This window comes from Piliocolobus tephrosceles, chromosome 2 (genome assembly GCF_002776525.5).
Source record: "Piliocolobus tephrosceles isolate RC106 chromosome 2, ASM277652v3, whole genome shotgun sequence".
In the NCBI taxonomy this organism is placed as follows: domain Eukaryota; kingdom Metazoa; phylum Chordata; class Mammalia; order Primates; family Cercopithecidae; genus Piliocolobus; species Piliocolobus tephrosceles.
The window spans coordinates 135367896-135380903 of NC_045435.1; positions in this window are offsets into that span (position 1 = coordinate 135367896).

Sequence of the window (13008 nt, forward strand, 5' to 3'; positions counted from 1 at the left end):
TTTCTTTCTTTCTTTCTTTCTTTCTTTCTTTCTTTCTTTCTTTCTTTTCTTTCTTTCTTTCTTTTTTTCTTTCTTTTCTTTCTTTTCTTTCTCTTTCTCTCTCTCTCTCTTTCTTTCTCTTTCTTTCTTTTTTCTCTCTCTCTCTCCTTCCTTCCTTCCTTTTTTTTTCCCCAGAGTCTCACTCTTTTATCTCTTCCTTTGTAATGTCTTCTTGTTTATTACACCTATACTTCAATACAGAATATTACAGAACTCATGAGAGGAAACATCTTTAATTGTTCCCCATCCCAGAGTAAAAACTTTCAGTATTTCACCATTAAGTATATTTGCTGCATGCTTTCTGCAGAGACTGTCAAAAAAGGAAGTACTCTCAGATGAAAACATGTCCTGGCAAAAAAAAAAAAAAAAAGGAAGTGCTCTTTTTCTGTTGTTTGTTTGAGATGGAGTTTCACTCTTGTTGCCCAGGCTGGAGTGCAGTGGCACAATCTTGGCTCACTGCAACCTCCGCCTCCCGGGTTCAAGCAATTCTCCTGCCTCAGCCTCCCGAGTAGCTGGGATTACAGGCAGGTACCACCACGGCCGGCCAATTTTGTATTTTTAGTAGAGACGAGGTTTTTCCATGTTGGTCAGAGCTGGTCTCCAATTCCCGACCTCAAGTGATCCGCCCACTTCAGCCTCCCAAAGTGCTGGGATTACAGGCATGAGCCACTGCACCCCACCTGGAAGTGCTCTTTTTTTTCTAGTCAGTTAATGTTATGAGTTTTATCATGAATGGGTGTTTAATTTTTATCAAATGCTGTCTTCATCTATACAGATTATTTTCTTTTTTTCCATTAATGGTATGAGTACATTATCCTTTGTTTCTCTTTTTTTCTTTTTCGTTTTTTTCTTTTTTCTTTTCTTTTCTTTTTTTTTTTTTTTTTTTTTTGTGAGACGGAGTCTCACTCTGTCGCCCAGACTGGAGGGCATGGCGCAATCTCCGCTCACTGCAAGCTCCGCCTCCCAGGTTCACACCCGGCCTACATTACCTTTTAAAATATTAAGCCAGCCGCACACGGTGGCTCATGCCTGTAATCCCAGCACTTTGGGAGGCCGAGGCGGGTAGATCCCGAGGTCAGTAGATCCAGACCATCCTGACTAGCACGGTGAAACCCCGTTTCTACTAAAAATGAAAAAAAAAAGTAGCCGGACGTGGGGAGCAGGCGCCTGTGATCCCAGCTGCTCGGGAGGCTGAGGCAGGAGAATGGTGTGAATCCGGGAGGCAGAGCTTGCAGTGAGCCGAGATGGCGCCACTGCACTCCAGCCTGGGCGACAGCAAGACTCCGTCTCCAAAAATAAAAAATAAAATAAAATAAAATAAAATAAATAATAAAATAAAATAAAATAAATAAATAAAATAAAATAATAAAATATAAAATAAAATAAATAAAAAAGCCAGCCAGGCGCGTGGCTCACGCTTGTCATACCAGCACGTTGGGAGGCGGAGACGGGCGGATCATGAGGTCAGGAGATAAAGACCATCCTGGCCAACACTGTGAAACCCTGTCTCTACTGTAAACACTATAAATACAAAAATTACCCAGGTGTGGTGGTGGATGCCTGTAGTCCCAGCTACTCAGGAGGCTGAGGCAGGGGAATCACTTGAACCTGGGAGGTGGAGGTTGCAGTGAGCTGAGATCGTGCCACTGCACTCTGGCCTGAGCGACAGAGCTAGATTCCGTCTCCAAAAAAAAAAAAGAAAAGAAAAATTATGCTAACTTTGTATTCCTAGAAAAATCCCTATGCTGATCTTGTTATATTAGTTGTATTGTATTCCTGATTTTGGTTTGCTAACTTTTTTCGAATTTTGCATTATGCTCCTGAGAAAGGCTAACCTGTAATTTTCATTTCCCCTAATGTTTTTGTGTTTTATATCAAGATTCTGTTGACCTCCTAAGACAATTCCGTTTGTGTTCTTCGTAAAGAGTTCATGCACGATTGCTGTAGTACCTGTCAAATTTGTTTCTGTAGAATGATCAAATGTCACTTTATAAGTCCCCTCATGGAACGGAATAATGAACTTAATGGTAATATCCAGTGTAGTTTTCTTACTTGTGGGCTTTCATTTAGACAGAAATTACTAGCTGTTTAAACTGGCAGAATCCCAGAATATGGGAGTTCTTCCTTCACGTAATGGTTACTAACGTTTTTACTAAATAGATGTTCCCCATGCTGAAATAAGATTGTAGAAAATGATGCCAGGCAATTCTTGCTGAATGTGTGAGACTTATCCTGTGATTATTATCATTTTATAAAATTATAGGAAAAATGAGTGAATCTTTCATTATAATAGGTTAAACTTAAATAAACCCTAGGGAGAAATTCAAGCTATGTATAGTATAGGATAATTTGCTAGAATTCTCACCTCTTCTTTCTTGAGCCACATGGCCTAGAAAATGGCTAAGACATATGAATACCTTATTTGGAAACATCCTGAAGTATAATTCTTAACTGCTTACAGGGGTTTGGTTTGGTTGAGGAAAATCACAACTATTATGTTGAGAAGCTTCCTTTATCATAGGTTAAGCCAACAGGTAGCAAAATTGGCTTATATGAGGAATTATTTAAAACATTTGGACAACTCTTGTGTCAAATAGGAACAATGTTTAAAAGAAAAATGAAAAAGTGTATGTCCATTGCTTAGTAATTTCTTGGGCATCTTATACCAGGAAATGTCAGGAATAGCTGACATTGTATTCTCTTAAGTAACAGGGACATGGCAGGAATGAATAGCAGCCACTTTTGGTTTTACTGTTTTACCAAATTGTAATCTGTATATATAATTAAAAATATGTGGTTATTAATGTGAAGATGTCCTTGGAATTCAAGGATATTTTTAAAGATATCTGTATTTTACTTGGCTAGACTTAAAAAAATTTTAAACGTATTTCCCAATCAGCTGAAGATAATTAGAGAGTAGATGGCAATAGTAATACTTTGAGAAACTGGGGATACACACACACAGAGCATGAGAGAGAGAGAAAAACAGAGAGGGAGAGAATTACAAACACATATACACATTTGGTCGCACTATATCACCACAGTCTTCTTAGAATTAGTTGGCAACAACTCTTTTCCATCTTATCTTAGGTTAGGAATATTTTCTGAAAAATACAGTAATTCTCAAATTTTTTGGTCACAGAACTGCTTTGCACTCCTACTTATTAAGGACCCCAAAGAGCTTTTGAAAATGTTTGTAATATTCATCTATATTTACCATATTAGAATAAAACATTAAACATTTTATTCACTTATAAATAACAAATAAATTTTTTATGGGTTAACATAAATAATATTTTTAATGGAATATAACTTTCCCCAAACAAAAAATGTATTGAAAATAGTGTTATTGTTTTATATTTTTGTATATCTCTTTAATGTCTTGTGTGATAGAAGAACAGCTGGATTCTCATATCTGTTGCATTCAATTTGATGTGTTACGTTGTTTTGGTTGAATTCTATAAAGAAAATCCAGCTTCACAGATATGCAGGTGAAAAAGATAGGAATATTTTAATAGCTTTTCCAAATAATTGTGAATTTTCTTTTTTGAGACTAAAATTTGACAAGTGTTAGTTTTTTAAGGATTAAATTCAGTGTGGAATCCATTGGTCTATCCTACCCTTTTTAAAAATTTTATTTATTTATTTATTTATTTATTTATTTATTTATTTATTTGATTTTGAGACAGTTCCATCACCCAGGCTGGAGTGCAGTGGTTCCATCTCAGCTCACTGCCACCTCTGCCTCCTGGGCTCAAGTGATCCTCCCACCCCAGCTTCCAGAGTTGCTGGGACTTCAAGCACGCATCATCACACCCAGCTAAGATTTTTGTATCTTTTTGTAGAGATCGGGTTTCACAATGTTGCCCAGGCTGGTCTTGAACTCCTGGACTCAGGTGATCCACCTGCCTTGGCCTCACAAAGTGCTGGGATTACAGGCGTCAGCCACCACACCTGGTCCTATCCTACACTTTGAATAGATTGTTACCCCTATGAGTTTGTAATATCAATTTATTGGTCTTTTAGAAAATACCAGTTTACTGAGTTTCAAGGATCTTCCAAGTATTGATATTTCGTCAAAAAAACACACACACAGACACAAAACGATCTTCCAAGTATTGATATTTCTTCGAAAAAAATCACACTGTAGCCTGACACGGTGGTGAACACCTGTAGTCCCAGCTACTCAGGAGGCTGAGATGCAAGGACCATTTGAGCCTAGGAGTTTGAGACCAGCCTGGGCAACATAGGAAGACTGTCTCAAAAAAAAAAAAAAAAAGTCCCATCTGTTAATATTACTACTAATCTCACTAGAAAAGTCTAAGTGTTGGGAAGCTATCAAGCTCACTCGTACATACAAGTGTTCCAAAATGCTTTACTGGAAAGTTCAAATGTTATGAATGGCAACAAATACTGTCAGTTGTATTCCTTGTATTGACAGGCTTATTTTGTTCATTTTTGAGAAAATGTCTGCCAAATACCTAAATCTGGAAACCTGTTCTTTCAAGTCAGATGGTTAAAAAAGTGGCTGGTTTTGCTTACTTATAACTCAACAGCATGAGTTTTTCTCCTAGAGCTGCCATTGTCACTCAGCGCGCAGCAGAAATGCGATATGTGTACTTTCTATCTTATCATATAGAATTGTAAAAGGACTCGTACTAAATGACTACAGTTTAACAAAATTAATCATTTACTTGTTCATCAAGGAAATTTTTAAGTGAAATTCGCTTTATTTTTTCCCATGTAGTGGTGAAGAATACAATGACTACAAATAGAGTTTGGCACCACTGTCTTGTTTTGTGCTATGGTGCTGGCAGTTTTACTCCACTAGCAGTGCAAACAAATGTCCTCACAGTGAAAAAGACAAATGACCTCTTAGTAGTCTTTTGAAAATAGTCTACCTTACAGAACCCCTGTAAGGAACCCCTGGTGGTCTACAAAAAATACAAAAATTACTGGGGTGTGCATGCCTATAGTCCCAGCTACTCGGGAGGCTGAGGCGGGAGGATGGCTTGAGCCTGGGTGGCAGAGGTTGCAGTAAGCTGAGATCGAGCCATTGTACTCCATCCAGCTCTGGGCAACAAAGCAAAACCCTGTCTCGGTTGGGCGCAGTGGCTCACGCCTGTAATCCCAGCACTTTGGGAGACTGAGGCAGGCAGATCATAAGATCAGGAGATCGAGACCATCCTGGCCAACATGGTGAAACCCCATCTCTACTAAGATACAAAAAATTAGCCGGGTGTTGTGGTGCATGCCTGTAGTCCTAGCTACTCAGGAGACTGAGGCAGGAGAATCACTTGAACCCGGGAGGCAGAAATTGCAGTGATCCAAGATCGCGCCACTACACTCCAGCCTGGCGACAGAGCAAGCCTCCATCTCAAAAAAAAAAAAAAAAAAAAAAGACATGAACAGACAAATCAAAAATAACATAAAAATGGCCCTTAATATGAAAATGTGATCAGCTTTCCTCATGGGAGAAGTACACATTAAAACTACACTGAGGCCAGGCGCAGTGGCTCACGCCTGTAATCTCAACGCTTTGGGAAGTCAAGGTGGGTGGTCAGGAGTTTGACACCCGCCTGGCCGACATGGTGAAACCTTGTCTCTACTAAAAATACAAAAATTAGTTGGGCGTGGTGGTGCATGCCTGTAGTCCCAGCTACTCAGGAGGCTAAGGCAGGAGAACTGCTTGAGCTGAGAAGGCAGAGGTTGCAGTGAGTCATGATCATGCCACTGCACTCCAGACTGGGCAACAGAGTGAGACTCCATCTTAAACAAACAAACAAACAAAAAACTACACTGAAATATTATTTCTCCCTATCAGAATGAAAAAAATTCAAAGGCTTGACCACGCTGTTGGAGAGGCGATGGAGAAATACATGCACTTCTTCACTGCTCCTGGGAGTGCCATATAGTATAAGCTCTAGTGAAGGAAATTTGCAGTTTAACAAAATTGCATATGCCTACTCAGTAATGACATGCCTAGGAACTGACCCTAAAGATACAAAAGTAATACAAAAGTATTATTCATAACACAAAAATAATATTCACACATTTATTAATCATTTGTAACTGCAAAATAGTGGAAACAACCTAAATGTGTATGGATAGGAAACTGGCTAAATAAACTGTGACATAGCTACATGATGGAGTAACTACAATTTTTTCAAGTGAAATTGATTTCTATGAACTGACATAGAGTAACTTCTAGGATGTATTGATAAATGAAAATAAAAAGTACTAATATATATGTAACACACATACACATTTGTATCTGTCCCTTTCCACTAAAGAAACACAGGAAAGATAAGCAGAAACTAACAAAATTTGTTACTTACAGTGGAGGGGTGGGTGGGAATCAGGTGGAAGGCATAGAGACTGAGTGACATTTCTCTAAGTGAACCTTTTGTATGTTTCTACTTTTGAAACCTTTATCAAGGTTTCATATTTTCAAAAAATAAAAGTTAACCAATAATGTAGACAAAACCTCTAAGATTGATTCTGTGACCCGCAATGGCACTCATTATGAGGTTAGACTGTGTTAGGGCTGCCTGGGGATGATGGGGTCTCCCTGCAATCCAAATTTCAAATTGGACCCCACCCTTTCCCTTCCTCAGGCACTCAGAAGCTCCTACCTTTCTTTATCACATCCCTCACTCACATGGTCAAACTGTCCTGGACTAAAATACCCAAATAATGATGGAAGCAAGGAGGTTAAGTGACACACCATCTTTTCCCCCTAATGACACCTAAGAATTAACCCTGCACTGGTTGAGTGCAGAAGCCTTAGCATTCCTTTGCCTTTGTGGCCCTCTGCTGGTGTAAAGAAAATGTGGAGATTGATGATGTTACTTGCTTATTCTCTAGTCTAGTTTTGTTGGGAGAGGAGCATTGATAAGCTCTGTCTTTCCTAAGAGATCTCTGATGCAAACTTCTGGCTTATCTGGTATTCTTGGGCACTTTGTGGAATTTGGAAATATTCATATAATTTAAGACTTTTCCTTTGCTTTTCACATCACTGCTCTTGTCTTCTTCTGCTCTTTAACTACTGCTTTTCCTTGGCTCTTCTTCACCTTCTTTCCTACTCCCTCCAAAGTTCTGGCCTCAATCCTCTTCTTCCTATAAGTTCATCCCTTTAGCACTTTTATGGCTGTAACTATTCAGTTCTATGAGTATTTCCCAAATGCTTTATTTCCTCCCTCCAATGCTCCAGATCCTTTTTTTTTTTTTTTTTTTTTTTTTTGGAAACAGAGCTGGTGCCTCAGCCTCCCAAGTAGTAGCTGGGATTACAGTCATGCACCACCATGCCTGACTAATTTTTGTATTTTTAGTACAGACAGGGTTTCACCATGTTGGCCAGGCTGATCTTGAACTTCTAGACTCAAGTGATTGGCCCATTTCAGCCTCTCAAAGTGCTGGCATTACAGGTGTGAGCCACCATGCCCAGCCTCCAGATCCAAATTTGAAACTATTTATCACAAACTCCGCTTGATGCCCTCTGGCACCTCAATCTCAGTATGCCCTAAGCTGAGTTCTTCATCTTCCCTTTGTTGGAACAAATGACCCCAGACCTGGAAATAAGGACTACCAAGTGCCCTTTCAATGTCATACTAGCACGGTAGTTCTCAAAGTGTGGTCCCTGGACCAGCAGCATCACCATCACCTGGGAACTTCTTAGGAGTGCAAATTTTCAGGTTCCACCCAAGATCTACTGAGTCTGAAACTCTGGGGGCTGGACCCAGCAATCTGTGGCTTAACAAGCCTTCCAGGGGATTCTGATGATCACTTAAGTTTAGAATTAGTGAACTAAAGTAGGGGCTAGCAAACCATAGTTTGTGGGCCAAAGCCAGCCTACTGCCTGCTTTATTTTTTTAATTTTAATTTTTAATTGAATTTTATTTTTTTTGAGACGGAGTCTCGCTCAGCTGCCCAGGCTGGAGTGCAGTGGCACGATCTCGGCTCACTGCAACCACCGTCTCCCGGGTTCAAGCCATTCTCCCGTCTCAGCCTCCTGAGTAGCTGGGATTACAGGCACCCGCCGTTATGCCTGGCTAATTTTTGTATTTTAGACGGGGTTTCACCATGTTGGCCAGGCTGCTCTTGAACTCCTGACTTCCGGTGCTCCGCCCGCCTTGCCCTCCCGAAGTGCTAGGATTACAGGCTTGAGCCACTGTGCTCAGCCTATTGCCTGCTATTGTAAAAGTTGTATTGGAACACAGACACACCCATTTGTTAATATATCACCTACAGCTGCTTTTATTTTACAACAGAGTTGAGTTGAGTAGTTACCACAGAGACCACATGGCTCTCTCACAGCCTAAAATAGTTACTATCTGGTTCTTTAAAGTTTGCCGGCCCCTAGACTAGAGCATTGTCTACAAAACCCTCCTAAGGGTCATCTGATCGTCTAGAGAAAGACAATTTTCTTTGAGTTAGTATTTATTACTGACTTGGGCCCAGATTCTGTAATTAAGGTATTAATTACAGAAAATTGGTAAATTGCAAATGATTTTTGTTAGAGGGAGTTAAAAATGATTTCTCTGTGTTAGAGTTCATCACAAAGCTAACAATTTTATTGTCCGGTAGACCATTAACCAGTTTTGGATTTAACCTAGCAATCTTATTCTAGCATTATTTTTTTTCTTTCACTGAGTACACACAAACACACACATACACACACACACACACACACCCCTCATCTCCTCCTCTAAACCAGTTTTATATTCTTCTGATTACTTGACTAATAAATTAGGTAGTTTTTTTTTTTTTTTGCAATTTTATAACTTTATTTGATGTATTTGACGATCAGCAATTAGTTCTCATCCACATTGACTGTCTGTAGATTTTTTTAAGTGGTGGCCGGGCGCCGTGGCTCACGCCTGTAATCCTAGCACTTTGGGAGACTGAGGCGGGTGGATCACGAGGTCAGGAGATCAAGACCATCCTGGCTAACACAGTGAAACCCCCTCTCTACTAAAAATACAAAAGTTAGCCGGGCGTGGTGGCGGGCGCCTGTAGTCCCAGCTACTCAGGAGGCTGCGGCAGGAGAATGGCGTGAACCCGGGAGGCGGAGCTTGCAGTGAGCGGAGATTGCGCCACTGCACTCCAGCCTGGGCGACAGAGCGAGACTCCGTCAGAAGAAGGAGAAAAAGAGAGAAAGAGAGAAGGAGAGAAGGAGAGAAGAAAAGAAGGAGGAAAGAAAGAAGGAAGGGAGGGAGGGAGGGAGGAAGGAAGGAAGGAAGGAAGGCAGGAAGGAAGGAAGGAAGGAAGAAAAGTGGTAACAGGTACATATGTAACCAAAGTATAAAGCTTATTTGGTGAATCTTCATCCTCACGCTGGATAATCACACGCGGATTTGGTATGTGACATTCCTTATTTCTTTGACCCAGACAGCTTTGTTGAGCCTAGTATCCACTTGCACATCTCATCTGGAGCTCCCATCTCCTTCATGGCAAATTTCCGAATCTCTTTGAGTGCCCAAGGGGCACGCTTCTTGAAGCCCACTCCATGGATGTGCTTGTGAATGTTGATGGTGTATTCGCGGGTCACCACCTCGCTGATGGGGAAACGGCCCTTTTGCTCTTCGCAGGCTTCTTTGCGGGAACCATTCTGCTGGGTCCAAGCTGGAAAGGCAATATTTTATTTTATTTTATTTTTTATTTTATTTTTTTATTTTATTTTATTTTATATTTTATTCTATTCTATTCTATTCTATTTTATTCTATTTTATTTTATTTTTAAGACAAGGTCTCACTCTGTCACCTAGGCCGAAGTGCAGTGGCACAATGGCACAGTCAAGGCTCACTGTAGCCTCAACTTCCCGGGCTCAAGCGATCCTCCTACCTCAACCTCCCAAGTAGCTGGGACTATAGGCCTATGCCTCCACACTCAGCTAATTTTGCTTTTTTTTTTTTTTTTTTTTTTTTAGATGGGATCCAGTCTGGTCTTGAACTCCTGGACACAAGGAATCCTCCTGCCTGGATTACAGGCATGAGCCCGGTCTATTAATAAGTTAGATAAATCTTTGAAGCATGCTTACTATATGCTTGTATGAAAGTTATCTTTTTAATTTTTTGAAATTTGTACTTTGACACCAACAAGTGTTACTGCCTCCTATATTACCTCTGTCTGTTATTATTCTCCCTCAATCTCTTTGTTATCCAGACTTGAAATATTGGCACTTGCTCCAATTCCTTTCTTACTCTCTAAACAAATCAGTCCTCAAATCTCACTGGTTTTACTTTCAATGTTGTCTTGGCGCCATCCCCATGACTACCGTCAGAGTTTAAGCTTCTATTCCCCCCTCTCTCCTGAAGTTTCATAACAGCCCTTACCTGGATCTCTGTAACCAGTGTGCCCAAGGCTGCTAGAAAAATATCCCCTGGCCGGGCGCGGTGGCTCAAGCCTGTAATCCCAGCACTTTGGGAGGCCGAGACGGGCGGATCACGAGGTCAGGAGATCGAGACCATCCTGGCTCACACGGTGAAACCCCGTCTCTACTAAAAAAATACGAAAAACTAGCCGGGCGAGGTGGCGGACGCCTGTAGTCCCAGCTACTCGGGAGGCTGAGGCAGGAGAATGGCGGGAACCCGGGAGGCGGAGCTTGCAGTGAGCTGAGATCCGGCCACTGCACTCCAGCCTGGGCGACAGAGCGAGACTCCGTCTCAAAAAAAAAAAAAAAAAAAAAATCCCCAAGGAAGAGCTCCGATAATTTCACTCCCTTTCCTAAAACTTGCTGCGGTTCTTCATTACCCAACAATAATGGAAGGGCCCGGTTCCTTAGCTTGATCTTCAAAGCCTTCCAAAATTTGATCTCCAGCTTATATTCCTTAACTACTCTGTCCTTTCCTGTTCCCTTCATTCACTGTGCCTATGCACACTTTCTTTGCCTTCCTTCATACCGCCCTACTGCCTGAATACATTCTGCCCTGTATCTGTATGTCCAAACCAAAGTATAGTTTAACCCCAACTTGAAGCTCCACTGTAGTGATCCTTTTTACTGAAAGTTATCTCTCTCTGCTCTGAATTAGCAACATATTTAATTTGTATCTCTTCTAGAACACATATCTCTTTCTGTTTTGTAACATAGTCCTTTGTGGACATCACTGTGGTATCATTGTAGGATAGCATCTATAATCTAACTTTGTATCCACATTATTGCCTAACTGTGCTAACATCCATAAGAGAGTCAGTGAAAAATTGTTTAGCAGGAGCTGATGAAAAAATTAAACTCTGAACTGAAAAAGTAGTACTGAGGCAGGATAGGTAGTCAAGGAAGTGCCCATATCCTCAGGACGCAGCAACCGTGGTGACCCGAACAGTCAACACAATAAGCCTTAGCATTTGAATTGTGATTGAACTCAATCGAGCAAAGCTATCTTCAGTAGGGAATTTCTCCTGTAGACAGCATGGGCACTTTGATTTTACCATCCTCAAACTGACCCTTTGCTCATTATAATAGCACAAAACACACCCCTGGGTGGAGATTTACAATGCTAATGGGACACCTGAGGGATGAACATGCTTGCACAGCTACTGCACATGTGCAGCCAGAGGACCAGCCAGAAGATGCTTACTACTAGGTTGGTGCAAAAGTAATTGTGGTTTTTGCATTTAAAGTAATGGCCAAAACCGCGATTACTCTTGCACGAACCTTACGGTAACACTTCTTCCCACCTCCTTATGAATAATGATGCAAATAATACATGATTAGCAATAATCTCCAGCAATAATCAACACCGTCTCATCCTTTCGAGCAGCCTGCCCTGAATTCTCTCTGTCTCTCAGGGTGTGATGTCTATTCTGTATTTAGTTTTCAAAATATTTTTTTCTTTTGCAATAAATTATGCTGCATCTCTTTTGCTGTGTGTCTCTTGTTTAAATTATTTTAAACTAAGAAGACAAGAACTGAGGTCTTGCAGCAGCCTCCAACACTACCACATTATTTTTTGAATGTCTGAAATCCCATCAAATGATGTTCCCCAATCTCTTCTTCTGAATGTTTTTCTTTCTTTTTAAAAAAACAATATCTATTTTTTTTTTTTTTTTTTTTTTTTTTTTGAGGCGGAGTCTCGCTCTGTCGCCTGGACTGGAGTGCAGTGGCCGGATCTCAGCTCACTGCAAGCTCCGCCTCCCGGGTTTATGCCATTCTCCTGCCTCAGCCTCCGGAGTAGCTGGGACTACAGGCGCCCGCCACCTCGCCCGGCTAGTTTTTGTATTTTTAGTAGAGACGGGGTTTCACCGTGTTAGCCAGGATGGTCTCGATCTCCTGACCTCGTGATCCGCCCGTCTCGGCCTCCCAAAGTGCTGGGATTACAGGCTTGAGCCACCGCGCCCGGCAACAATATCTATTTTTAAAGGAAAACAGTGAATATTCTTTAAAACCTACATTTAGTGTATCTTCCTTTCTTCTTTTTGTTGTATTTTTTTCACCATAAATAAGATTTCTCATTTCAACATAGTGAGTCCCACCATTTGACTATTCAGTTGTTTTATTCATTAATGAGGGTGACAGTTTTCTGTGTGAATATGCCCATCAAAAGAGTTTCCTATACAAGTATTTGCTCATGAAGCACTAACATTTTTATTTGGTCTTTCAGTTTATGAAGAAAACGTAAAGGATGCCCATTTCTTTACCTGGGTGAAATATTAGTCTCTAAATCCTGGGCACCCCCAAATCAATCAGAGCAAAGAAAATATGGCACATCTACTGTCTACTACACAATGGCTTTCACTTTTATCACATTATAAAACAGTGTTTCTCTATGTGGATGGATTTGTTCCTAGATCCACAAGAAGAGCTTGTTACAAAAGTATATTCCCAAGCCCCATCCACATTCAGAATCTTTGGGGCTAGATCTCCAAGAATCTTCATTTTAAATTAACATCACAGATGATTCTTTGCCATCTTAGAGTTTATGAATAACAGGCTAAATTCATGTCTTCTTCTAAAAATGCAGAGAGAAGCA